The 26,530-nt window shown below is 42.8% G+C and overlaps 1 protein-coding gene across 7 annotated transcripts in view; it reads left to right on the top strand.

Moving 5' to 3' along the window:
* The window catches only part of TSNARE1 (t-SNARE domain containing 1), a 490,264-nt gene that overhangs the window by 83,507 nt on the left and 380,227 nt on the right, over window positions 1-26,530 (top strand). Inside the window, exon 1 of one of the 7 annotated variants that reach the window (XM_086741340.1) lies at window positions 14,424-14,586. The exons of 5 other annotated variants lie outside the window; for them this stretch is intronic. The gene's annotated coding sequence lies outside the window, so the exon portion shown is untranslated. Of the gene's footprint in view, window positions 1-14,423; window positions 14,587-19,390; window positions 19,708-26,530 lie in introns of those variants that run through there. One more of the 7 variants, XM_086741342.1, reaches the window with a different exon arrangement.

Raw genomic sequence — 26,530 nt, 5'->3', positions numbered from 1 at the left:
TCCTCAGAGCAGTGAGCTCAAAGCTGTGGTGCTGAAAACCAGAGCAGCAGCACTCAACTTCAGCATGAGCATGGTGGGTTTTGACAGATGGAAAGGATCTAGTGGGCTCCCAGGCTGGTGTCCAAAAGCATAGAGCTTCCCAGTGGCGTGTTCTTCACCGTCTAGCCACGTATCCTGTGTCTCAATTTTATTTTTTTTTAATATAATTCTTCTGCTCTCTGTCTCTGTATCTTTCTATGAGAATGAGTAGGAGATCGAGGTCTGTAGATCAATGTGGTTTGAATGGTGGACTGGGAGTTATTTGGGTTTGATTCCTGATTTGTGGGTGGTTTTGGGGCCTCGGGCAACACCGGGAAATAAATATGAGTGCTCTTAAAGTAGGAGAGCAGGGTTGAAAGATTTCCTTAGGCAGGGAGATCTTGGTAGGGTACCAACATTGTCTTTGTGGGTGAAAGACAACGAGAAAAGTGTGGAAACCAGTTTATTTAGCCCAGAAATGGGGAGTTTGATAATGAGGGCAGTGAAGGCACCCTGTGTGGTAGGAGCAGAGCTGGAGATGGGTTTGGTAGTGGGAGAGTCCTGCTGATGGGACCCATCCTGTTGTGCTTCTGCGCAGTGGTTTGCAAGCTGGGACCTTGCTGCTCTCCTAGTGCCTGATGTGTCATGGAGAGCCACCTTCTCCGCTGTCCTGCCCCTGCATCTGTGGTTCCTCCTGGCCTTGAAGCACATTTGGGTCCTGCTGGTGGTAGTTTCTACATGGATCATGTTTTGCCCCTTGTCTGGTATAGCTACATTTTGAGGGGTTTTCTCTGAGGTCAGTGTTTCTCTTATCCTTGTGAAAACAGAAGCTGAGATCCTTTGTGCACCTTCACACAGAGGTATAGAAGGAGCGATAAGCCTGTACTTTCTTCTCCCTTTTACCTCCACCGTAAACTCAAATTCTGTGTAACAACATCTCAGACTCCTTTCTGGATCCCACAGCTGCTGTAATGAAGAAAGCTAGCTGTCATTTCAAGATGTGACCTAAAATAGAATCTGTCTTTCCAAATTTTCTAAGTTCCTGCATGTGTAAATCCCCTGTTCTAATGCATCTATGCTTTTTCTTTTTGTTTCCTTTTTTTTTCTTTTTTTTTTTTTTTTCCCCCACCCTGCTGCTAGTGCTGTATTTACTCCACTAGATAATGCTAAGGGTTTTATATATTCTTGCAGAAGAGATTTTTGTTTGTAGTTGTGCTTTCCTGGAAGAAACACTGTACTAGGTGAGATGCTAAAAATATTGTAAACTCTCATTATCAAACGAATTTTGTGTGAAGACAAGAAAGATGTGTGTTTGTAATAGAGTAATTTAGGTAGAGCAGCACTAATGCAAAGTTGAACACGGTTGTTTCTTTGCATTATATTTCTAAATGTAAACAAAAAATAAATAACCAAACAGCGAAAAAGCCCAAACAAACACACACACACAAAAAATGTAATCTTCCATGGAGAAGAGTAAGGATGTGATTTATTTGTATAATTTAAACATTTCCAGAAAGACAGAAACAAGGGTAGAATGTAAATAGTAATGGTAATGATTTCAAAATAGAGGGAGGCAGATTTTGATTAGGTATTAGGAAAAAAAAAATTTACAATGAGGGTGATGGAATACTGGCCCAGGGTGTCCAGAGAGGCGGTGGATGCCCCATCCCTGGAAACATTCAAGGCCAGGTTGGATGAGGCTCTGAGCAACCTGATCTGGTTGGAGATGTCCCTGCTCCTTGCAGGGGGGTTGGGCAAGATGACCTTTGGAGGTCCCTTCCAACCCTAACCATTCTATGATTCTATGACTTCAGACAGAAAAGCTGGTGTGTTCCTAGGCACTGCTGTTGACTCCAACCACAGGCTCAAGACAAGCCTCCAGAAGAGAGGTTACTGTTCCAGAGAGACTGGCTTGGAAACTCTCACATGCTTAGTGACAAGACTTTTTGGTTTTTTTCCTGGACCCATGTAGCGTAAGCCCATAATTTTCTGATGAACATCTGTTTTTCACTTAAATGGTCTTTGCTGCCACGAGGACCAAAGACAAACGTTGTGGATGGAAGTGAAGCAGGACGACTGTGCTAGAAGGAGACAGTGTGCATGCCATGTAATTTGGCATTTTGAGAATGATCTGCAGGAAAGTGATGATTCTTTCTTTTAGGAGCTTTAGTTTTTGCATGCAGGGGAGCAGGTTCCCAAATTGATCTCAGTAACCTAGTCTGAATTAACGTCTTCTCCCTTCTTCTCAAGTGGACATTTTGTGGAGCTTTTCAGTGTTTTCAGTGGAAATTGTGGTTCCTACTTCGCATTGATGGGAGGACTGGAAATATGTTCGATACTGAGCGGCTCTATCCCACCTGTACCTGGGGGAAGCAATTACTTTGCAAGAGAAAAGTGCTGGCAATTGCCTCCAAAATAATTTGTTTTGAAAAGTCATTTATTTGTCAGCTTTTCCACACTGGGATGTGTCGAGACCCAAGGCTCCTGCCCTTTCTGACTTGATTGACTGAACTCTGACACTGAATTTAAAGAGCATCACAAAATAGAGTTTGAAGATAGTGCTATAAAAAAGAAAGGGGGTAGAAGAGTAAGGGAAGAAGTGGAATCCTCTTGGAGGATGGTGGAGTTAACGGAAGGTTATCTATCAAAAGATGAGTATTAGTGGGCTTCCTGAGACAGCTGATTTCTTCAGGGATTTTTTTTTTTTAAAGAATTATAGAATAGTTAGGGTTGAAAGGGACCTTTAAAGGTCATCCAGTCTGAGCACCCTGCAAGGAGCAGGGACATCTCCAACCAGATCAGATTGCTCAGAGCCTCATCCAACCTGGCCTTGAACGTTTCCAGGGATGGGGCATCCACCACCTCTCTGGGCAACCTGGGCCAGTGTTCTACCACCCTCATTGTGAAATTTTTTTTCCTCATGGCTAATCTAAATCTACCTTCTTCTATTTTAAAACTATTATCCCTTGTTTTATCGCAACAGGCCCTGCTGAGGAGTTTCTCCCTGTCTTTCCTGTAGGCCCCCTTTAGGTGCTGGAAGGCCACTCTAAGGTGTCCCTGGAGCCTCCTCTTCTCCAGGCTGAACAGCCCCAACTCTCTCAGCCTGTCCTCATAGGAAAGGTGCTCCAGCCCTCAGATCATCTGCATGGCCTCCTCTGGACCCTCTCCAACTGGTCCATGTCCTTCTTATGCTGGGGGCTCCAGAACTGGACACAGTACTCCAGGTGGGGTCTCACCAGGGCAGAGGAGAGGGGCAGAATCCCCTCCACCTGCTGGCCATGCTTTATTAATATTTTTTTCTGTGTTTATTACTTGCCTAAATACTTCAGATGTGTCCATGTGTAGTTTCTGTGCACCACAAGAAGGTCTGTCAATGCAAGCTCAGAGCTAATGTGCTTTGCCCCCACAAGGTGCCTCAAAGGAGACACTTGAATTAAGCACTTAATTTCGTATCAATAACAGAGGAAAGTCAGGAGGAGGGAAAGCAAAGGCAGAGAAGTGAAATGAGTAGGCAGGACAGAGATGGGGAAAGTTGTCACAGCTGTAGTCAGCCTACCACACTGCAAAGAGAATTAAGGAAATGATGGAGAACCTTGATCTGAAAGAAAGTTCATGTGTGTCTCAAATCCACTTATTTAATTCAAAATAATGTTGATCTAACAGAGAATAATCAAACTAGCTCAGGTCTGATCATGACTGTCAGTGGCCGAATCATTGTCTTAGCGACAATGTTGTTGAAATAGCACCCGGATGCTGATGAAGATGATGCTACAAATTTCACAGCCATGGAAAGCCTGAGCGACACTTCTTGAAGCCTCCCCAGATCTCTTCTTTGTCTTCAAATAAATCCACCAAAGCAGTTACGGTCCTTGCATACGTGTATGTGCAGAGCTTTTCCACTGCGTGTAGCTCCAGTGATTTCAGTGGCAGCTCCGAAACAGATTATAAAGCCAGAAGGAATCACTCTCATTATCTAGTCTGACCTTTTATATAGCAAAAACCTTAAGTCTTTTTCACTCAGTTATATTCCTTCTGAACTAAAGCGTATCTTTTGAGTGGGGGACGGAAATCTAAACTTAAATTATCCCTCATTGCTTTTTAATTTAATTTTTTTTTTAAATCTCCATGGTAGATATTTTCCAATGATGATGATCCCTGCTGATGGAAATTATCACTTGATTTCCAGTTTGTCATTGACTTTAAGGTTCAGCCTGTGGTCAGTTGGCTTGTTTGGCTAATAAAAGAGACAGTTAAAGATTATTTCCATACAATGAGAAAGGATATGGCAACATTTAGATGAAGTTGCGTCAAAATCTACCTTTTGGTTAAGCTGAATGTATCACAGTCCTGAAAAGACTCTTAATTTCCAATATTTGAGTAGTTCTCTGGGTTCTCTTTTGATGCTTGGCCAATGTTTCATAGAACTTGGCAGTAGAGTTGAACCCAATGTGGCCATGGCTGCGTGAAGCACTGAGGAGTGCAGAAGTGCCCTTCCCTTGTCAGTGACCTGTTGGTATGACATTTTTAACTAATTCCACGGATTCTTATGTGGCCTTAAACTGTTCCTAAAAAGTCATTGATAAAAACAACCCAGGGCCAGCCAAGAATCCGTTCACATTGGACGGTTCTGGAAACATAGAATCATAGAATCATGGCATGGTTAGGGTTGGAAGGGACCTTCAAAGGTCATCTAGTCCAAACCCCCTGCAAGGAGCAGGGACATCTCCAACCACATCAGGTTGCTCAGAGCCTCATCCAACCTGGCCTTGAACGTTTCCAGGGATGGGGCATCCACCACCTCTCTGGGCAACCTGTTCCAGTGCTCTACAACCCTCATTGTAAAAAATTTTTCCTAATATCTAGTCCAATATCTGTATCTAATATCTAATATCTAATATAATCTACATGTCCCATCTCTGATTGTTGCATGCGTGTAATTACAGCCTGATATCTTGTGGTTGATAAGGTTTTTTTTATTCTGGGGCGTGTTGGTTTCCTTTGGTCACTCAAGATGGTGCTCTGCCTCATGGGCTTTGTTATTGTCACCCTTATCAGTGCGACTTGCGATCTTGTGGATGAAGAGATGTCACCGAGTTCAATAAGCCATAGTTTCCATAAATCCATGCTGATTTGAATATTTAACAACTGCTTCTCATGGCTAAGCATTAGGTTACCAGTAGCTGGAGAGCCAATGCATTGAGCTATCCCTTGCTGGAGAGAAACCAAGGGTTAAATTGTCCACTGTATCAAGATATTATAATATTCTCCTTTAATAACAGAGTCCAACATTAGCTGTTTCTTCTTCTTCTTTATCTTTTTTTCTTTTTTCATTTTTTTTCCCCCCATTCTGTCTTTTCTTTTCCCAGATTTGTTGTTAGGCTGGCAGGCCGTTAATGAGCACTGCATTACCCATTTTACCCTTTAGCTTTGATTCAGTGTTAGCTTTTCTTCTGAAATTTCCCTGATTTTTTTCCGAATAGTGTCACAAATCAGCACTAATGAGCCAAACCACTGCTTGCCCTGCTCTTTCACAGCGTTGGTGCTTATGTTACTGAGGCTTGCTGGATATAATCACATCTGAGCTGCTATTTTTGAACTTTCCTGAACAACTGATGGGGTGGACAATAGTTTCCACTGGCTTTCAGTGAAATCTTGTATTTGAATATTTTCCACATATTTTCCAAATGTAAGGAATAGTTACAAAAATTCCTGATTTTTTGGAATGATTTCTGAATTCAGTCTCTTTTGTCCTGTCCTGCACCAGCTCCATTGTGCAAGTTAGCTTTTGCCCCTTTTTTTTTTTTTACTGATTTCCTTATTTCCTTTTTTTTTTTTTTTTTTTTTTGGCAGTAGTTTTCTTGTATGGCTTTTTCTTGTTTTTTTTTTAATGTTGTTTTTGTTGTCGTTTTGGTGTTTTGTTGGGTTTTTTTTATCCAAACTGCTACATTTTTTTCTTTTATTTTTTTTTCCCAAAGTTCATATATGAGCATATGGTTTTGGAGTTGTTTGTACAGTTTTTTACCCCATGTAAGAAACGTTGCCTTCTTCCCTAAATCAGAGCTGTAGACATTCACGAAGGGATACCTGTAAAATTCCTACACGTTGATATTTTTATCATCTTTCATACATCCAGTTTTCCCTCCTCTTTTTCTACTTACATGCCTTTTAAAAGGCCTTACAGGCCTTTTTAAACCAGCAAGGATTTATATTACTTATCTAGGTGGGGTTTTTTTAATATTTTTTTTTAGGTTAACAAGTCACGATTACCCAAGCAGCAACTAATTTTCAGATCTTTGATCAACTCTGCTGTATCGAGATGAGGCCTAACGCAAAATTCCCTTGAGCGGTGCACAATGCTTTCAGAGGTAGGAGAGTTGTCAGCTGTAATATTAAATAATTCTGGGGATGTTTTAGTCCTGGCAGCAGGAGGCTTCAAGCATATACCAGTCTGACTCAAGTCTCTCTAGGGAACATTTCTCCTTACACTTCATAGACAAGTGTTGGTCTTCTCCGGCGTGTCTTCTTACTCTGCTTGCTGCTTGGTTTGTCAGTGGTGTGGAAATACTATCACGTGTGGTTTTGAATGCTCTTACTTTATTGATGGCTCTTGAAGAAGTTGTAGCCTGGAAAAGTCATGTCCTGAGCATGGAAAGGCCTCACCATGTTTTGATGGTATCCATCCATCTGTATGGGTCTATCAAAGCTTCCCTAGTGGGAGAGCTGACCTTCACAGTAGGCTGAGTAGAAATTGTGACCATCTGATTACTCTTCTGAGGAGCTGATGGGTGAAATAACTCAGTCCTACCTGAAAGATTGATGCTGACCTACTGAATCAACCCTTTTTATGAAATTCTTTCCTTTTCTGATGATTGTAATGAACTGTAATGGAACTTGAATCCCCATCTACAACATTGGCTGAAAAGGTCTAGGTGGACTTAGTCATGTCAGGCATCAAAAATAATTTTTCTTCATTAAGTGAAAATGTTTGACAGATTTCTGCAAAGGATGGTGGCTTTGACTTCTAGTTTTCCTCATGGGTAAAAGTAGCATGAGAGGTTGTGCTGGACTACGATAGTGGCCATTTCTGGCAGAATTAAGAAAGGAGGAAGCTCTCTGGAGACCCCAGCTTGAAACTACAGGCTGGTGTTTACCTTCTCCACTGGATTTTAGGTAGTGGCTGTTGGGACTTTCATTTATTTGGGATACTTGTGCCTCTGTTCAGTTCATTATAGGCTTGTCTTAGAGCTGAACAAATCCGTACTGCAGTTAGAATAACGTATTGAGACTCACGTGAGAAATCCAAATGCTTTAAAGAGATACTGAAAGGTGTCTCATTTTTGGGTTATTTAAAATGTTATTTAGCTTATAAAATTAAAGTTAATATAACTTTGTATGTTGTAATTTTAAGTACATAGATTCACATACATGTGAAACCGAAATATTTTCCAGCGAAGGAGAAAGTTGTTTGTGCAGAACTGCTGGAGGTGAGCTAGGAAACAAAATGCCTGAAAGCTAAACAGGTCTTCTCCTTTCAAAAAAAAAATGCAACTTTTGAACCACTTGGGTTTTGCAAAGTGAAGCCAGTCTCAAGTTTCTAGGTCCTGAGAGTCCTTAAAATTTAAATAGATTTTGTTTTGGACTTTATGTGGGTTTTGTACTTTATGTGGGTTTTGTACTTTTTAAATAACTTTTGAACTTTGAATTCTCAGAACCATCAGTTGAGCTTCAAGAGTTTTCTGTGTGTACATCCGGCACTGTTAGCTCTTTTATATTTTTTAAAAATTAAATAGCCACGAAAGGAAGGCTGTGCATACTCTTGCAAACTGCTGGGTGTAACACATAGAATATCTTGTTCTTGTGTTCTCATTTGGACCAGCATGGAGAGAAATGCCTTGAGGATTTAGCTATGTTCTCTTTATTCTTCTATATTTATAAATATATACACAGCTAGGAAGATGGAAAGAAAAGGAGATTTGCAAGAGAGTGAACAACATCACTGAAGAACAATACCGTGGAGGAACATGAGCAGAAGCAGCAAGGGTCAGCCTGCCTTAATGAAATTACATCGTTTGCGGCTGTTATTTTAAGAGCTGTTCCATCTCGCTGTGCCTGAGCACCGGTGTCCTGCTGTTAAATCAGGGAGGCTGAATTTGTTGAGTGTGCTCTGAGACGATATCCCGGTACAAGAGAGATACCTTGATGGTTAAGGTTAGCTCGTAGCAGCAGCTGCTGTTATGTTTTGACAGCTAACATGCTGTTCTTTGCGCTCTTCCTACTTTTAGGTAGGGGAACATCATGAACAGTGTGGCTGTGGTGGAAATGTGCTGACTGTTGCCATGTTTTTATCATTGGCCATTGTTATGTGGGAGTTACATAATTTGTAAAGGACTTAGCTAAACTTGCTGCTTTTTTTCTTCTTTTTTTTTTTTTAATACTTGGTGTTTTTGAAGAAGTACAGTTAGAATCATAGAATCATAGAATGGTTAGGGTTGGAAGGGACCTTCAAAGGCCATCCAGTCCAACCCCCCTGCAAGGAGCAGGGACATCTCCAACCACATCAGGTTGCTCAGAGCCTCATCCAACCTGGCCTTGAACGTTTCCAGGGATGGGGCATCAACCACCTCTCTGGGCAACCTGTTCCAGTGTTCTACCACCCTCATTGTAAAAAATTTTTTTTCCTAATATCTGAATCTACCTCCCTCTATTTTAAAACCATTACCCCTAGTGCTGTCACAACAGGCACCACTGAACAGTCTCCCCCAATCTTTCCTGTAGGCCCCCTTTAAGTACTGGAAGGCTGCTCTAAGGTCTCCCCGAAGCCTCTTCTTCTCCAGGCTGAACAGCCCCAGATCTCTCAGCCTGTCCTCACAGGAGAGGTGCTCCAGTTCTCTTATCTTCGTGGCCTCTTCTGGACTCTGTCCAACTGGACCATGTCCTTCTTCTGTTGGGGGCTCCAGAACTGGACACAGTGCTGCAGGTGGGGTCTCACCACAGCAGAGTAGAGGGGGAGAATCACTTCCCTCGACCTGCTGGCCACGCTCCTCTTGATGCAGCCCAGGATGCGGTTGGCCTTCTGGGCTGCAAGGGCGCATTGCCGGCTCATGTTGAGCTTCTTATCCACCAGCACTCCCAAGTCCTTCTCCTCAGGGATGCTCTCGATCCATTCTCCACCCAGCCTGTTTTTGTGCCTGGTTTTGAATTTGGTTGCCGTGGCATGCGACTGAAGTCTAGTATATCTCCTAGAACGCACAGCCTTGACTTTAAGGATGAGTGTTACAGCTGAGATCCATGAGAACTGATTACAGTCCTCATCTGTCTGAAGCATCTATGAGGAGCAGGATGCTTTTCTAAGGAGACAATGCGTGCCACAACAGGATAAGGAATAGCTCTGTGCCTGTCTGAGTGTAGCCAACACATAGAGACATCTCTATTGCTGTGTAATACCTTCTTCAAGCTAAATGCCATGAAAAGCCTGCGACACTGGACAAATTTGCTCTGCCATATGCTTGCGGAGGAGTATTTTTCTGAAGCTTTTATGTATGACTGGTAATCATAGATTGGTTTAGAGAGACGTTTCTGAAAGTGTGAAGGGAAAGGAAGGGCAGCATGCTAATTTGAATTAATTGTAGTGCTCGTCAAGTCAACATCCAGTGGAGACCAATTCATTATGTAGTCTCTTCTTTTGCTTCTAAAAAGCATAATGCTTCATTGAACAATGAATTCAAGGTCAGCTTAAAAAAAAAATGGATACACCCCTAACATCTAATATGTTGTGCAGTAATATAGATCTATAAGCAGACCACAATGTGGGTTCTTTTTGTTGTTTGTTTTCCCCTTTAAATCCACAAAGATATGAGAGGAGCTAGTTATTTGTGCCTCGTAGAGCTTAGAAGACCCAACAGAGATCAAAATTAAAGTTTAACACATACATAGTTGTGGAAGTAATTTCTGCTCTAAGATATTTGGAGAAGAACAAGGATGTGTAGTCTTGTGCAATGAATCTGAGAACCATGACCTGGACCTCCATCCCCTGGTTTCAGCCCACTGCCTTCACCTTGTTACCTTTTACATCAAATCCACAAGTACTAAACACTACCTGGATGCATGCCCTGAAACAAAAGGTTTGAATCATAGAATGGTTTGGGTTGGAAGGGACCTTTAAAGGTCATCTAGTCCAACCCCCCTGCAAGGAGCAGGGACATCTCCAACCGGATCAGGTTGCTCAGAGCCTCATCCAACCTGGCCTGATGCTCAGTCATGTCTTTCTCCAGAAGTCCTGCTAGGATTTCTCCTCAATCCTGCTAGGGTTTCTCCTCAATCCTGCTGGGATTGATGGGTTTATTAACATTTTAAAAGTCTGCTCCGTGTTCATCTGCTCCATGTTCATCTGCTCTATCAGCTACAGGACAACAATTATAAAGTTGATTTGCATGTCATGTAGGTATAAACTGCTCCCTCTTTCTTGGGGAGCTGTGGTCCAGCGGTCCGGATGTTGGCAAATAGAAAATACATTTTAGGAGTAGTAAATCGAGAACATTTTGGCTGATTGTAAGTGAAGAAGTGTATACTTCACCCTTATGACACATGATGAAGTATATTTTGGTATCTAGAGACAGCGCTGTCATGGGACTAGGCAGTTAATTTATTATGTGAATGATGGTGGTATCAGCCTGTGCTTATCTGAGCAAAGTCTATTTTCATGAGCAAACTCTTGAACTTGGAATTTAGGAAACAACTTTGGGCTAAATTAAGCAAAGGGACAATTTCTCTTTTCACAAAATTTTAGAATCAACATTGATTAATTGGAGTAATTTGCAGTAATTACAGTCGAGATTAAAGTCTGTTGTAGATTTTGTTTTTTTTTTTTTCCTAGTTATTATATCTTCTGTGAGGGCTTAAAAAAAAAAGAAAAAAAAAAGGACAGGTGGAGAGCCTTTGGTTTCCACCTCATCAAAAAGAAACGTAAGTTTTGGTGACAGAAGATCTGTAAATATTTTATAGAATTCAGCCTGGAATCCATCTGGACCAGATTTCTTTTTTTAGCCTTTCGTTCTTTTGTAGTTTCCCTTAATTTTATCTGCAGAGAGCGGTTATCTCAATTTTTTGAACTGAGTATTTGAAAATGGATTTCAAAACGTTTCCTGCAAAATAATGGCCTGGTAGAGGCATGTTTTTCTTTAGAGCAATTTAAAGAGGGACTACTTGTCCCTGTTGGAGCTTACACATACTCTATTTTTCAATGAAACAATTTATTCTGAAGCATCTGCAATATGTACAGTGCCTGGCAAAATTTAATTGATGCAGTCGTTTATGATACTTAGTTGAAATAACAACAATATCTTCTGATTTTTATGAGCACGTAATCGTTAGGGGCCAGATTCGCATACCTTTCGCGGATAACAAATGTAATCCTTGGATTAAGGCAGCACAAAGAGGGAGGCACTGTTCAATTTGAATAAATATTTCTGGTCTCATCCTGGAACAAACCCATTAGACACAAATCTGTGCACCCTCCCTGTGCTCCAATGAACTTAATTGCCTGAATTGTTTGGGTTTTTTATTTGACCTTAAACTATTTCAGTTATGCTCCAGTTGCTCCAGTGTTTTCATTTCCTTCCTTATAACAGAGTGAGACTGGGTTTTGATCTGAAAGGTGCAACAAATAAGCTTTTCTATCATCTTCTTTAAATGTAAAGCTAGAGTTTTCATCTCTGCCTAGCGGACTTCTCTTTTTGCTCTTTTATTTTTAAAGTTAAATGTGATTTAATCAGGTAATTTACAAAGCGGAATATAAATGCTGGGGAAGAGGAGCCTTGAATTTGGTGAGTGGTTCTGGAAACTAAGGCCTTTAAACTTTCTCTGACAGCTCTTCAGAAGAGCTTTCTGTGCTTTGGGATTCCCCAGACACCATGATCCTTCCTCCTGGGCTTTCCTAAGAGCTTTCCAAACTTTTTCATCTCTTCAGAGGAGGTGGGAGGGGACATGGGCCTTGTATTCCTTGGGAAACTCCATGTTGGCTGGCTACGCCCTACAGCTGTCATTGGTTCAGCCAGGGATTTTTGTCAGATCTGAAGGCAGGTAAGACCTGTAGCAATCTTCAGTTCTCTCTGCTTTCCTTGGCTTTCAGGAGTTTGGACGGTCCTCTGGTTGATTCACAGAGGGAGTACAGTGGCCAAACCCATTAGAGATCTCCTAGATCCTCCACTGAAATAAGAGGGGAAACAAAACCAAAAACCTGTGGAAGGGGGTGGAAACTCCTCCAACATTTGTCCAGTTCATTTTTGCACAAGGCTTCTTTCACTCCCTTTGTCACTTTTTTGGGGAGGTGAAGGTGTAAAATCTCCTCTGTTCACCATTTCTTTTGTGGACATTTCTCCTCATACACAAGCTATTCCATACTTTTCACCTCATCCTTGACTTTTCAGTTTCATTTTCCTATCAGAACACTTTTCTCTGGAACTGGCACCTTGCAGCTGTAATTTCTGTGGATTATTTTGTGTCTGTGTGGGTTTGGATGGTTTCCCAAAGCTTTGAATGTAACATAAGCAAAGAGTGCAATAGAACATTTGAAATACAAGTTCATTTGGTGCATGTCCCAACTTCATTATAGAGTCTCCTTCATTTTCTGTTTTATTTATTTCATTTTTAGAACGATGCTGTCTTCAGGCTGACAAATTTTGTGAGATAAAAAGATGTAAGTTAAAAACTGACTGCATGCACGCAAAGAGCAGGAAGAAACAGTTCTCAAATGTGAATCCTATCGTTTATGTAGAATCAAGCCACTAAGAAAAATAAAAAGCAATAAAAAATAAGGCCAGTGGGATTAGACCAGCTTGAATAGAGAATAAAAAAAAGTGATGTGTGGGAGTATGTATTTCTACTCAATATTGCAGTTCTGTGTAATGATATAATGGGAATACCTGCATGATGTGCTGTGGGCACTACCGTCACAGGCTGAGAGCAGATACAGCAGAGCAGCGGCCGTCTCTTACCTCTCTCTTTTTGGAACCTAAATGTTTTTATACCTTATAACCACCTTGATTCACGTGCGTGCTTTACAGATGTGCAATTACACAACATAATTACAGTTTTTCTGTTAAGAACAGTAAAATGAAACGCAACACAGATGCATCTTTTGGATGCTTTTCGTCAGGTGTGAACTTAGCATCTGTTAGTTCCTCATGTCTCCTGACTTTAGTCTCCGAAGACTGTTTACCTTCATAAATGAAGATGGACTTAGGTTTGAGCCTGCCTGAACACTGAAGGATGCTCAGCCAGTAGCTCCTGGTGGCTGATGGGCCCCTGGTGATGCCCTTGCTCTCTCCTTTATACTACGTCTTTCTCTTTATTCTTGGGTGATAGAGATCTTGTGACTCTTGATAATATGGTTATCCTGAAATATAGCTGTGAAGGTTGGGTATAACCTAGTTTATACGGCCAAGATACTGGGGTTGGGTGGAGGGCATACTCATTCTGATCATCAAAAGAGGCAAGATGGAACACTTGACCAAAAGAGGCAAATTTCAAGTGTCCTGGCAGCTCTAACTATCCAGTTCTGTGCTTACTTGAAGGATTTCCTTCTGATATTGTCATATGAAGAGGAAAATTGAGTTGGGACAGAGATGTGTCCATGCAATTTGGGCCAAATGTAGTCCATTTACGTGATGAATTGTGGCTGTTTGGTGAAGAGCATGAGAACAGGGCAAATAGAGCAAGGCTTCTTCCAGGGTTTTCCCATGTTCCCTTCATCAAAGGAACATTTGATACCACCCAATATATATGTTTGTTTGTTTGTTTTCTTCTCATAGTCTTCTTGCATTTTTAAGCCTGTGTAAGGTTTTAAGATACACAGCAGCCTGTGACATGGAGTTCTTGTTTACCTAGGCTTTACATGGAGAAATATCTCCTCTTCTTTCATTACTGTCTCCTCCTGGATTTGCTTCATTTTTCTTTAATTCTTGCACTGGAAAAGAAGAGTTGGTTTGCCTTTTCCAGATGACTCAGGACTTCATAGATGCCCCATCCTTGGAAACATTCAAGGACAGGTTGGATGAGGCTCTGAGCAACCTGATCTGGTTGGAGATGTCCCTGCTTCTTGCAGGGGGGTTGGACTAGATGACCTTTAAAGGTCCATTCCAACCCAAACTGTGCTATGATTCTGTGATTCATAGGATGTTATTTTATGAGCTTTCTCCCACCCATTCTTTCTCCAGCCTGAAGAGACCTCATCTATTTAGTTCTTCTACTGTATTGGGAGGAAAGTGGTAGAATTAGATAAAGCATGGAAAAAGGAAGTGAAAATCAGCAATTTAAAGGTAATTAAATTTATTTCTCTGTTGTGTTTATCCTTCCCAGAAGCTGCCATCTTCCTCCACTCTCTCTCTTTACTGTCAAGTAGACACTTCCTGCATATTTTGACTTGCTCTCCAGTCTTCACTGACGGTACTGACTTCAGCCTCCACCAGTAGCCAGGAGTGCTCAGATACCTTTTGCAAGCACTGAGATTTAATTGCCTTAATTTGGAGCCAGTTCCCACTCTTGTACAAGCCCAGAGGATGCGAATCAGCAGTAAGTCCTTTGTCAACCCCGTGTATGCCTCACAGGGCATCTCAGGTGGTACTTGGCACCTGTATTTAGATAATTGCATCCCAAATTATATGTCCTGTCTTCATCAGGGTCTTATATGTGGCTAATTGTATCTAAAAAAAAAAAAAAAAACAACCCACCAAACTGTTTTTTTTTTTGGTGGAAAAAAGCATGGTCTGTATTTTTAAGGGCAACTTTGCGCTTACGTGCAGGGTTTGATAGTCAGCTGTTTTGCTTTGGCTCGTTCAGGGCTTGGCGTTCTTCTTGCATGAGTCACGCGCTGAAGTGAAGCTTCTTTTTCTCCTTGATATTTGCACTTGGTTCCCTTTGGTGCCATCATGTGCTACACGAGCTTATCAGCAGGAAGGAGAAGTCCCAAAGTGTGCAGGGAATGATACCGGAGCTGGGAAATGAGCTGAAACGAGGCTTTTTATGGTCTGTGGTTCATAACTGATTGGAGGCTATGTCAGAGCAGACCTGACCGATACAGTTTTCTCAGCATGATGGTGGATGTACCCCAAAATATATCTGTCATTAGGGTGAAAGAAAGCAGAGAAGGCAATGAGTTTAGCTCTCCGCAGGCTGCCTCATGCTGATGGCTGTCACTGCCGTCTCCTCGGCAAACGCTTTCTGAGCAGAGCTGGTCTGGAGAAGACAAGCTTCTTTGACAGCCCGTATTTACACATCCAGCTTTGCATGTACTTGCTTGTTGTCCTTGCCTGTAAGCCTTCAAACACGGTGAAATCTCTTTTTCTCTTGCTATTCTAATCGTGCTGCTTGCCTACCGTGCTTTGCTGCAGGTGGGAGATGTGGCAGGAGGCTCCGCTCCATCATGTGGAGCCTCTCCTTCCCCTGCTGATAAGGGGGAACTGTTTGCGTGTTTTCCTAGGATGCAGGTAAATTTGTTGCTGTGTTTTTCTGCTAGGTCCCTCTGGTGAACGTCTGTGGTCAAAAACATTTCTATTGCTTGTTCATTTTCAGTCCATGTTACTTAATTTTCATCCTCTTGCCTTGTTACAAGTAACGCCAGCAATTCCTTGCCTTGCCTCAACTTTGCCCCTACTGAGGAGCATCCCATGCTTTTAAAAGTTTTTTTTTTTAATGGTTTTTATTTGAGGAGGGGGAAAGTTGAAATAAAGCTAGCCAAGGTGCTCACCCTCCCTTCTGAATTTGGGAGATCACGTTGTGGCTTAAAAATACAGACAGTCCTTCTGTGAACAGCAGATTGATGTGATGTTGAGGACCACTTGAAATAATTAAGGGATCAACCATGTTCTCCATCAGTAAGGGGTCTTGGCGAGGTAGGTGAGTTGGAAAATTGAACATGCTCTTTTTTTCCTCCAGTGTGTACAGTGACCCAGTGCAGGTTCAACGGAGGTTTTTCAGCAATTAATTTTAATTTGGCAGGAAAGCTGGCTCACAGCCATTGCTGACTCCTGGCTGTGATTCACAGCCATGGGTGGCTGCAGGACCTAATGCAATCCTGAGGATCCTTCTACATTTTCTTGTTGGAGCATGTATGTTTTTGCTACTTGGTGTTACTTTATCTCACAGCTTGGTGATCGTTTGGAAGTCTTTCAGTAGTCTTGTGTGCAGATACCCAGTTGGAGTTACTGTAGAAGCACGATGGGCAAAGCAAGGAGCAGAAATGTCAAAAAGACACTTGTCAGCAAGCTGGCCCTCCTTGCCTCTTCTTGAGCTACATTATTTGTATAAAGAGAGGAAGGCGATGAGTGCCTGTTTGGATGCAGAATTCCAAAGGTGTTTTGCATATGTGTGTAAGTAAATGTGGCTACTGTGGGTTTTTTGACCTTTCTTTGAGGTTATTCTTGGTGGAAAGGAAGGACTAATGATTTCATAGTTAGGTGATGGTTACATAGTAGTTGGCTCCATGCCCATGTTCCAGCTAGTGACTACTTGGGACTATGTTTAACTATTTTTTCCTGAAAATATTTATCCTTGAAATATTTGCAGATATCTGTATTTCTCACCTTGGTTGCGTGGGTTTGTGGCTCCCTCTTTCTATTTTTTCAGAGATGCCCTTTGCTTCCACGGCATTCTGGGGATGCCTCGAGCCACCCTTTGGCTCCTGCCAAGACTCAGCATTTCGAGTTGGTTGCTGACCTGGGCTGCCTACGTTCACTGACATTTGATTTTTGAGCATGTTTCTTTTTACCTTCCTGAGTGCTGACCTCTTACTGGAAAGAAACTTGGAAACTACTGCACAACATCTCTTTGGTTTTCTTTTGGTTCCCGCTTAAAAAGAAAAGAGACCACCAAAAACCCCAAACAGAACACCGCCCCACCCCCCTAATCTTTCTCTCCCCTGGACATTAGGCTTTGGAGACTGCTGTCCATCATATGGTCAATGTTTTTTTTTAAAAATTCTATACTCTCCACATCCATCCATTTACTTGATTTACTCTGCGCTTAACGGACTGTGGTCATCTCCCATGGTCTTAGTAGAAGACCTGAAATCATAGAATCGTAGAATGGTTTGGATTAGAAGGGACCTTCAAAGGTCATTCAGTCCGACCCCCTATGCTGTGTATTTTCACCAAACCATGCTGTTTCTCATTTAGCCTTCTACAAAACTTATTTTAGTACGACTATTGGTGAACATTCATGTAGATGAGAACTTAGGCTGATGTGTACTCTGATTGTGTGCGTTGAAGAGCAGTATTTCTACTTTGGGCAGTGGTACATAGGAAACGAATGATGTTGGGTTACACATCCTGGGATTTAGGAATCCACTACTTGATTAATTCACGCATCTCATTTTACCCTGCATCTCCTTCCCCTAAAGCATTGTAGGTCTGTCAGTCAAAATGTTCCTCTGGAGTCAAAACTGGTTGCCATCCTCAGGTTTATTTATTTTTTTTTTGTTCTGTTGAAATCCAATATAAATTTATAAATGCTTTTTCTAGTTTTGTTAAGCTGACCTAGTGTGTTGCAGTTGGTCTTTGTCCATTTGTGCGTGTACATCTTTTATAATTAATAAGTTTACTCTAACTTCACAGTAGCAAACTAGACAGCAGTTCCCTATTCTGTCTGTTCCTCCTCCCTGCTTTTCTTACAGCAAATAGACATTAATATTCATCTTTTGTAACCAGTGAAAAGGCAGATGAAACCTGGATTCTGAACTGACTGGAAATTTAATTTTGCTGTTCACTGAAATATGTAATACTTCTATGTTTGTCTAGCATATGGATAGATTAAGACTGTTCTACATGCAAGGTTCATAAAAAGTAGACAACATGGCACAAAACACCAAATAGAAGAATGCAATACAGAAAAAAAAAAAGAAGGAAAACCCATGGTGGTTTAGAACAGGCACTGTTTCAGAGCATTTGTACCAGGAAAATTCAGAATTGGAAGCTGTCTAGATGATCTTCTCCTGAAGGAGCTGGAAGAAATGTTGTTTAACCATTATTTTGATGTCGGTTAAAAGAATAGGAAGGGTGATACCAGATCTTAATCAAACTGAGCTAACAGTGACCTGGCATTAATTCATCTAGGCACTGCCATCCATATGGCCTGGAGCTGAACAGTGGAAAACGTTACATACAGCTCAGTGGTGGTAGACTTCAAAACATCTTTGGTCTCCCAAAGACAGTCTTCCTTCTTTTCTCTTGGTCTAAGTGCCTCAGTATCAAGGAAGCCTGATTACTTCTACAGGTGAAAAGATGAGGCTCTGGGCAACCTGATCTAGTCAAAGGTGTCCCTACTCCTTGCAGGACTAGATGACCTTTGAAGATCCCTTCCAAGCCTAACCATTCTATAATTCTATATTTGGGTCCTGAGGGTTGGCCTTGCTAGTGCAACCACTTTGTCATTTATCACACTCAGCTGCTGCTTTTGGGAGTCAAACTGTTCCAGTGCCTGCTGCCTTGTGCTTTGAAGATGGAAGGCATCCATCTTTTCATGGCGTCTGTCATCCTTTTGATGGAATACTTTTTCTAGCGGCCCTAAATAGCTACTTTTGCTCTCACTAAGTTTATACCACTTTAACAGGGGGTCTATGAATCTGAGATTCCCAAGGTAAGCAAAATATATCTAGTCCTTATTCCTGGCATTTGCCTAAGGCCAACCTGTCTCTGGAGCCACTTAGCAGGATGTGAAGACTGTCTTCAGTTCTTTTGTGAGAAGACAGGTGGATGTGGAAGGAAAGTGTATCTATTGAAGTGACAACTGGGACTGACATGAAAGGAGCACAACAGGCTTCCAGATTGCTTGCCTTGCTTCTGTTCTTCGTGTCTGATACACAGGCATTTGTGTAACGTGGGATGTATACAGATAATTTGCAGGCATTCTTTCCTTCCCATCTCTGTTGCTTATGGTTTTGTGCTCTTTTTTTTTTGTTGTGTGATGGTCCATCAGATCGAAAGTCCTCTAATGTCAATAGGAGGTCTTAGAAGGAGTCTTCATGAACTTAGTGGGGATGGAGGTGCCTTGTGATTGGCAAGAAAGAGTCTGGCGTACCTGATGGGTGGTGTTAGCTGCAAATCTTGGGAATGACTGACGGATGAAAGGAAGGGTTAGGCAGAAACTGTTCCTGTTGGGTTTGCATAGTGTTGCTGAGCCGGTGGAAAAATGAGATTAAGTGAAGGTTGTGGTCAAGTGCACTGAGACCAGCCAGAGCCTTTAATGTCATACAAATTAGAAGCCCAGTGAAGCAAATGACTCTATTTGTGGCTCAGTATATATCTCCATAAAATGTTGTGGATGTCTTATCCTTCTATCTCTAACTTCGCAGCCTGTCCTGATAATATCTGTTCCTGAGACAAACTGCTCTGCTCCTGGAGACATCTATGATGGCAGCTATACTGCAGGGAAGAAAAGCTAAATCTGATAGAAAATGATCAGATGCTTTTCTGAAATAAGGCTTTGATGAGGAAGAACGCAAAAAGAGAATATTTCCCATTGTTTCTGAAGCAAGTCTCCAGAAGAGCAGAAGCAGCTCACTTTTGAGATAATCATCTGTGCTGTTTTTACTTTGCACCTACTGCACGACGCCTGAAGGCTGTGGGCGTTCGCTTCGCTCTGTAGTACACTTCAGCTGGAGGAGGATGGACAAGACCGTGCTTCAGTGTGTTGAATCAGGTTGTTTACAGTCATAAGTGACGTGCCTTTCAAGTGTTATATATGTGTCTCTAGAAGTTTCTAAAAGACAATTCAATTTGTACAAGGTCTAATTGACAGGCTGAGAGAGTTGGGGCTGTTCAGCCTGGAGCAGAGGAGGCTCCGGGGAGACCTCATAGTGGCCTTCCAGTACCTCAAGGGGGCCTACAGGAAAGACAGAGAGAAACTCTTCAGTAGGGCCTGGTGTGACAGGACAAGGGGTAATGGTTTTAAAATAGAGAGAGGTAGATTTAGATTGGATATTAGGAAGAATTTTTTTACAATGAGGGTGGTGAAACACTGGAACAGGTTGCCCAGAGAGGTGGAGAGAGGTGGTGGATGCCCCATCCCTGGAAACATTCCAGGCCAGGTTGGATGAGGCTCTGAGCAACCTGATCTAGTAGGGGATGTCCCTGCTCCTTGCAGAGGGGTTGGACTGGATGGGCTTTGAAGGTCCCTTCCAACCCAAACCATTCTATGATTCTATGATAATTATAGATGTTATATCCTGTTTTGTTGTTGTTATTGCCATATTTTGTGCCATGTCAACCTAGGCTAGCCAGTATGCTTCTCAGGCCATGGGGACAGAGATGACTTCACTCTTCAAGGACCTTCTGTTAGCATTAAAACTTTATTGGGAAGCAAACTGGGAGGAAGCATGTGTATTGCTGCATCCTCAGCCCCACTGTGTGCAGGGCATCGCTCTTGGACTGCTCTCCTGCCAGTCACTTCTTCAACTCCTGCACACTGCTTCCTCGCTTTGCCTGCCCAAAGCCACTCGAGAACACGACGTTAATATTACAAACATCACGAAAGATCCAGGGGAGCATAAATTACCTCAAAGGCAGAGTCTGAAAAAGAAGAAAGTCATCCCCTACAGCTATTCTGATTGACCTCTGACAGTCGTGTTACGAAGTTCAGCAAGTGCTCGGGGATTTGTGCAATTACACCAACTCAATTCTAAAACCACTGATTAAAAAAAAAAAAAATGCTTCAGCAGCAGAGCTTGTTCATAAGATCAGTCTCTCTGAGAAAGAGAAAAAGGGGCATTTTTCCAGGTGAACATCATAAAGGTTTATTGAGTTTTGGTTTTAATAATTGAGAAAATCCCTGAGAAGAGAAGCAAAAAAGTGGCGTGTCTGTGACATGAGTGACAAGAGTTGAGTCTGGGGAACAAAATGTTAGAGAGGACTGGGAAAAGCAGCACGCTTTGCAAATATGCCCTATCATCTCACAGCTTTGAAAACACTTCCATATTAAGTTAATCCTGCAAAAAGACAGGCTCTGTATCTGTCTATCCATTTTACAGGCAGAGAAACGGAGGCAACTGTATGGAAAGCAAGAAGATACTGAGTATTCTCCCTTCTTCTTGTGATTTGAGTGCTGGTAAACAAGTCCCCTCGCAAGAAATGAAAGGGATTCAGTCTGTTTAGTGCATCTGAAGGAAGGTTAAGAGGCAACAAAGATCAAACATCAAAGTTCAAGAGATGAGAAAACACGATTCTCCTAACGGAATGGCTGGGGTTGATCCTTCATTAACTGGAGCCTCAGAGAGGCTCTTATGGAAAGAGGTGACCTGGTCTGACTAGAGGCCATTGCATTGACGCATAAAGATGATTTGTGTGGAGTAATCTGCTCTCCCTCTCTATGAAGAAGGTCAGGCCAGTTGGTGCAAGGATTTTATCTGGGTTAAAAACCTTGGAAAAATGTATCTCTGGTTGCTTATCCACTTCTGAAGGCCTCAGTGAAGGTACTTTTCCATCAGCAGGGTGACAGTAGAGCTGGGAATAGAGTATAAGATTGCTGTTGCTCGCACCACCCCCTGCATTCATTAATGGCAGGCAAGTTTTGTCCAAACTGTCTGTGATTTTATTTTTCTAGAGCTAAACAGTAAACAGAAGCAGTCGTCTTTGTGTTAGCAATGCCATTCCCCAGGCAGGAGAAATCCTGGTGAGGAGCCCAGCAGCACCAACAACTCACTGTGAAATTCAGGGCAAGGAACTCACCTGGATGCCTGGTCTTGGCTTCAGCTTGCTATTAGCCTACCAGAAGGTCCCACTGAATCCACACCCAAGTTCCTAATGCTCTTTCCTGATGAATCTGGAGGTCTTCCCTATGATGTGGTGGACCTGTCCTGAAAAGAGTGAATGCTCAGCCTGGAATGCATGCAAATGCAAGATCGGAAGTTGTTTGTGAGCCTGGAAGTTCTGTGCCTGTGACCACTTCTGCAGCAAATCACATTACCTGTGTGACTCTTCTTCCCATCCCATGAACAGCCACCATCTACACTTTGATGATGATGATGGGTTAGATACCAAGGAGGGACTCCAGTTGTGGATGCCAAATGCCAGAGGTTTCCTGGAGAGGTTGTGTAGTCTCTATCCTTGGAGATATTTAGAAGCCAACTGGACACAATCCTGGACAACTTGCTCTAGCTGATCCTGCTTTGAGCAGGGAAGTTGGCCTAGATGGTCTGCTCAGCTGTTCTGTGATGTTGGCCCATTTCTCCAGCCTGTCCAGGTCCGACTGGATGGCAGCACAACCGTTGGTATATCAGCCACTCTGCTGAGTTTAGTGTCATCAGCAAACTTTCAGAGGATACACTCTGCCCCATCAGGCAGACCATTAATGAAAATGTTAAGCAGAACTGGAGCCAGTATTGACCCTGGCCAGCGATGGCCAATCTTATCACCTCCAGGTGTAAGACAACCTTCTCCATGGTGCCTGTTCCCAGAGGTGCTCTGTTCTTCCTCATAGTCTTTCCCAATGTCTCACTTCATCTTTCCTGTTTTGGTTTAGAGCTATTCCCTTGTCTTGCCCAACACAAATGAAGAGAATGTTTTCCTTCTTGTTGGTTTTTGGTGTTTTTTTTTGGTGTGGTGTTTTTTTTTTTTTTTCAGCAGCTTTGCACAGATTTGAAGGCTCAAGTTTTCCCATCAATCTTCCCTTCTCTAGGCAAAGCAACCCCATTCACTGAGTCTTTCCTAGCAGGTCGTGTTTTCTTGACCTGTTGTCATTCTCCAAGTTCCCTCTAGACTCTCTTCAGTCTCTGGCAAAATCTTTACTGGAGCTTGTTTCCTACAGCTAAGGACTCCCCAGCGTGGGGTCAAGCAAAAGGTTTACTTCGCTTATCTAGAAGACTGTAATCCTATTTATACATCCCACGATGATGTCTGCCGCTTTTAGAGGAAACATCATTGCGGATTCATGTTCAGCTTGCAGTCCTGTAGCATCCCTCTGTCCTTCTGTGCAGCACTGGGCAGTTGTTCCCCATCATTTGTTTGTGCACTTGTTTCCTTCTTCTAAATTCAGGTCACTGCAGTTGACCTGAATTGTGTAGCATCTTATTTTCTCTGTCAAACATCACTTCTGGTTTGTTAGGATTGTTCTGAATGCTGAAGCTGTCGGCTAAACTCCCTGTTTGGTGTCATGTGTGCATTTAATGCGGCTGATCTCCATTCCATCACCCGGCTCACTGCTCAAAATACAAATTGAGAGAGCAGGACTTGGTGGACTCCACAGAGTTTCTTCTTTGGACAGGACAGCAGTCCTGTGGGAGTATTTTTCTAATTAAAAAATACACCTGCACCTCCAATCCATTTCTTCTGCCATGTAAGGAAATCCCTAATAGCATAAAGCTGTAATATCTGCTGTTCTTTCGGCTAACTCCCCTGCCTGCTAACTTGTTGTATAAAGAAGTTAACGTTGGTTTGATCTGACTTGTTGCCAGAGGCATGCTGGCTGTTATTCTGGTTTTCACCATCAGATACTTTCAGTGAATTTATTCTAGAGTTTCTGCAGGAGATGGAAATGAAGCTGATGGGTCTGCAATTTTCTTACGCTTTCTTTCTCCACCCGTTTAGTTAATAGGCACAGGAAGGGTCCTCCAGTTTGCCAAGGGGGCCATGGATAGCTCTCAAGCTGATCAGGCATCATAGGAGAAAAATCGCAAAATCCCAGAACCACTGAGGTGGGAAGGAACCCACCTCATAGAATCATAGAATGGTTAGAGTTGGAAGGGACCTTCAAAGGTCATCTAGTCCAACCCCCCTGCAAGGAGCAGGGACATCCCCTACTAGATCAGATTGCTCAGAGCCTCATCCAACCTGGCCTTGAATGTTTCCAGGGATGGGGCATCCACCACCTCTCTGGGCAACCTGGGCCAGTGTTCTACAACTCTAATTGTAAAATTTTTTTCCCTAATATCTAATCTAAATCTACCTCCCTCTATTTTAAAACCATTACCCCTTGTCCTATCACAGCAGGAAATACTGAACAGCCTCTCCCCATCTTTCTTGTGGGCCCCCTTGAGGTACTGGAAGACCAATATAAGATCTCCCCGGAGCCTCCTCTTCTGCAGGCTGAACAGCCCCAACTCTCTCAGCCTGTCCTCATAGGAGAGGTGCTCCAGCCCTCACATCATCTGCGTGGCCTCCTCTGGACCCTCTCCAACTGGTCCATGTCCTTCTTGTGTTGGGGGCTCCAGAACTGGACACAGTACTGCAGGTGGGGTCTCACCAGGGCAGAGTAGAGGGGCAGAATCACCTCCCTTGACCTGCTGGCCACGCTTCTCTTGATGCAGCCCAGGATGTGGTTGGCCTTCTGGGCCGCAAGGGTGCATTGCTGGCTCGTGTTGAGCTTCTCGTCTACCAGCACACCCAAGTCCTTCTCCTCAGGGCTACTCTCATCCATTCCCTGCCCAGCCTGTATTTGTGCCTGGAATTGCCATGACCCATGTGCAGGACCTTGCACTTGGTCTAGTTGAACTTCATGAGGTTGGCACAGGCCCACCTCTCCAGCCTGTCAAGGTCCCTCTGGATGGCATCCCTCCCTTCCAGCGTGTCGACGGCACCACACAGCTTGGTGTCATTGACAAACTTGCTGAGGGTGCACTCTATCCCACTGTCCATGTCGCCGACAAAGATGTTGAACAGGGCCAGGCCCAACATGCACCCCTGAGGGATGCCACTCTTCACCTGTCTCCACTTGGACATCGAGCCATTGACCACCACTCTCTGAGTTTGGCCATCCAGCCAACTCCTTATCCACCAAGTGGTCTGTCCATCAAACCTATGATCACCTAGAGCAGGTTGCTTAGGCCCATGTTCAGTCAGGGCTTGAATATGTCTCCAAGGCCAGGAACTCCACAACCTCTCTGCACAGCCTGTGCTGGTGGTTGACCACCTTCACCATAAAAAAACAAAAGAACTTTTTTTTTTTTTTTTTTTAAGTGGAATTTCCCATATTTCAATTCATCACCATTGCCTCTTCTGTCACTGAGCACCACTGAGAACAGTCTGGCTCCATCATGCTTACTTCCTCCCATCAGATATTTATAGACATTATTAATCCCCACCTAAGCCGCTTTTTCTCCAGGCTGAACAGTCCCAGCTTCCTCAGCCTCTCATAAATCAGATGCTCCCATCCTTCAATCATCTTCATGGCCCTGTGCTGGATTCACTCCAATATGTCCATGTCAGTCCTCCTTTTCCACTTCTTTCCAGTATGTTCATGTATTTCTCAGTCAAACTTGACTTTAAAAACATCTAAATTGTCTGAAGTGCTGTCATAGTTTAACGCCATCCAGGAACTAAGCACCACACAGCCATTCGCTCACTCCCTCCAACATCAGGATGAGAGGAAGAAAATTGGAAGGGTAAAAGTGAGAAAACCCCTGGACTGAGATAAGAACAGTTTAATAATTGAAGTAAAATAACAATAATAAATTGTAATGAAAAGGAAAATAACAAAGAGAAATAAAAGCCAAGAAAGACAAGTGATACAAATTAAAACAATTGCTCACTGCCAACCGACCAATGCCCAGCCAGTCCCTGAGTAGCAGCCCCCTGGCCCACCTTCCCCCTAGTTTATTGCTGACCATGACATCATATGGTATGAAATATCCCTTTGGTCAGCTGAGGTCAGCTGTCCCAGCTATGTCCCCTCCCACCTTCTTGTGCACCCACCACCTACTTGCTGGTGGGGCAGTGTGAGGAGCAGAACAGGCCTTGACTCCGTATAAGCACTGCTCAGCAATAACGAAAACATCCCTGTATTATCAACACTGTTACCAGCACAAATCCAAAACATAGCCCCATTGCTAATAGTTAATGCTATTATGAAGAAAATTAACTCTATCCCAGCCAAAACCAGCACAAGTGCTCTCTAACCTATTTCTTCCATGCTGAAACCTTACCTTTCATTCCTGCTACTACTTATGCTGGCCATCTGAATGACCCTCTAAATGGACACTGATGTGTACAGGGGAATTCTTTAAATAATTTTACTTGCTTCATTTTGCTGCCTAGTATCTTTCCCAAGCCAGGAAACGTGGACCAACCCTTTCCTTGGGATCTTACTATGATATTCACTGCGTGATTGACTGCTACAGGATATACAAAGCAAGAAGTGATTGTATGTCATTAAAATACGAATTCATGCCTCTGGTAGGATGGCTGTCCTTTTAGTCTGGCTTGGGTGTCGGCTTTCCTTCATTTATATTTTAGGTGATGAAGATAAATTGGTGATATTTTTTTTTTCTTTTCTATTTATTTATTTATTTATGTGTCTAGTATGTTAAGCAATGCTTGTTCCAATTTGTACAAACTGCTTTCCCAGTAAATTGGACAAATCTCCCCGAGGAGCAGTAGACAAAAGGCTTGGGAGATGCCATGGGGATGGGAAGGGAAATACTTTTATTGCCAATCAAATTAAAGGCATTTAGATCTGCCCTTAAATTTTCTTGTAAATACATTACGGTGGGGTAGGAGCGTTATTCCAGAGCTATGGGATATTTCAATGGCTT

This window comes from Chlamydotis macqueenii, chromosome 2, assembly GCF_036417535.1.
Source record: "Chlamydotis macqueenii isolate bChlMac1 chromosome 2, bChlMac1.mat, whole genome shotgun sequence".
In the NCBI taxonomy this organism is placed as follows: domain Eukaryota; kingdom Metazoa; phylum Chordata; class Aves; order Otidiformes; family Otididae; genus Chlamydotis; species Chlamydotis macqueenii.
Note: the sequence above shows the minus strand (reverse complement) of the source record. Positions and strands in the feature narration are given on the sequence as shown.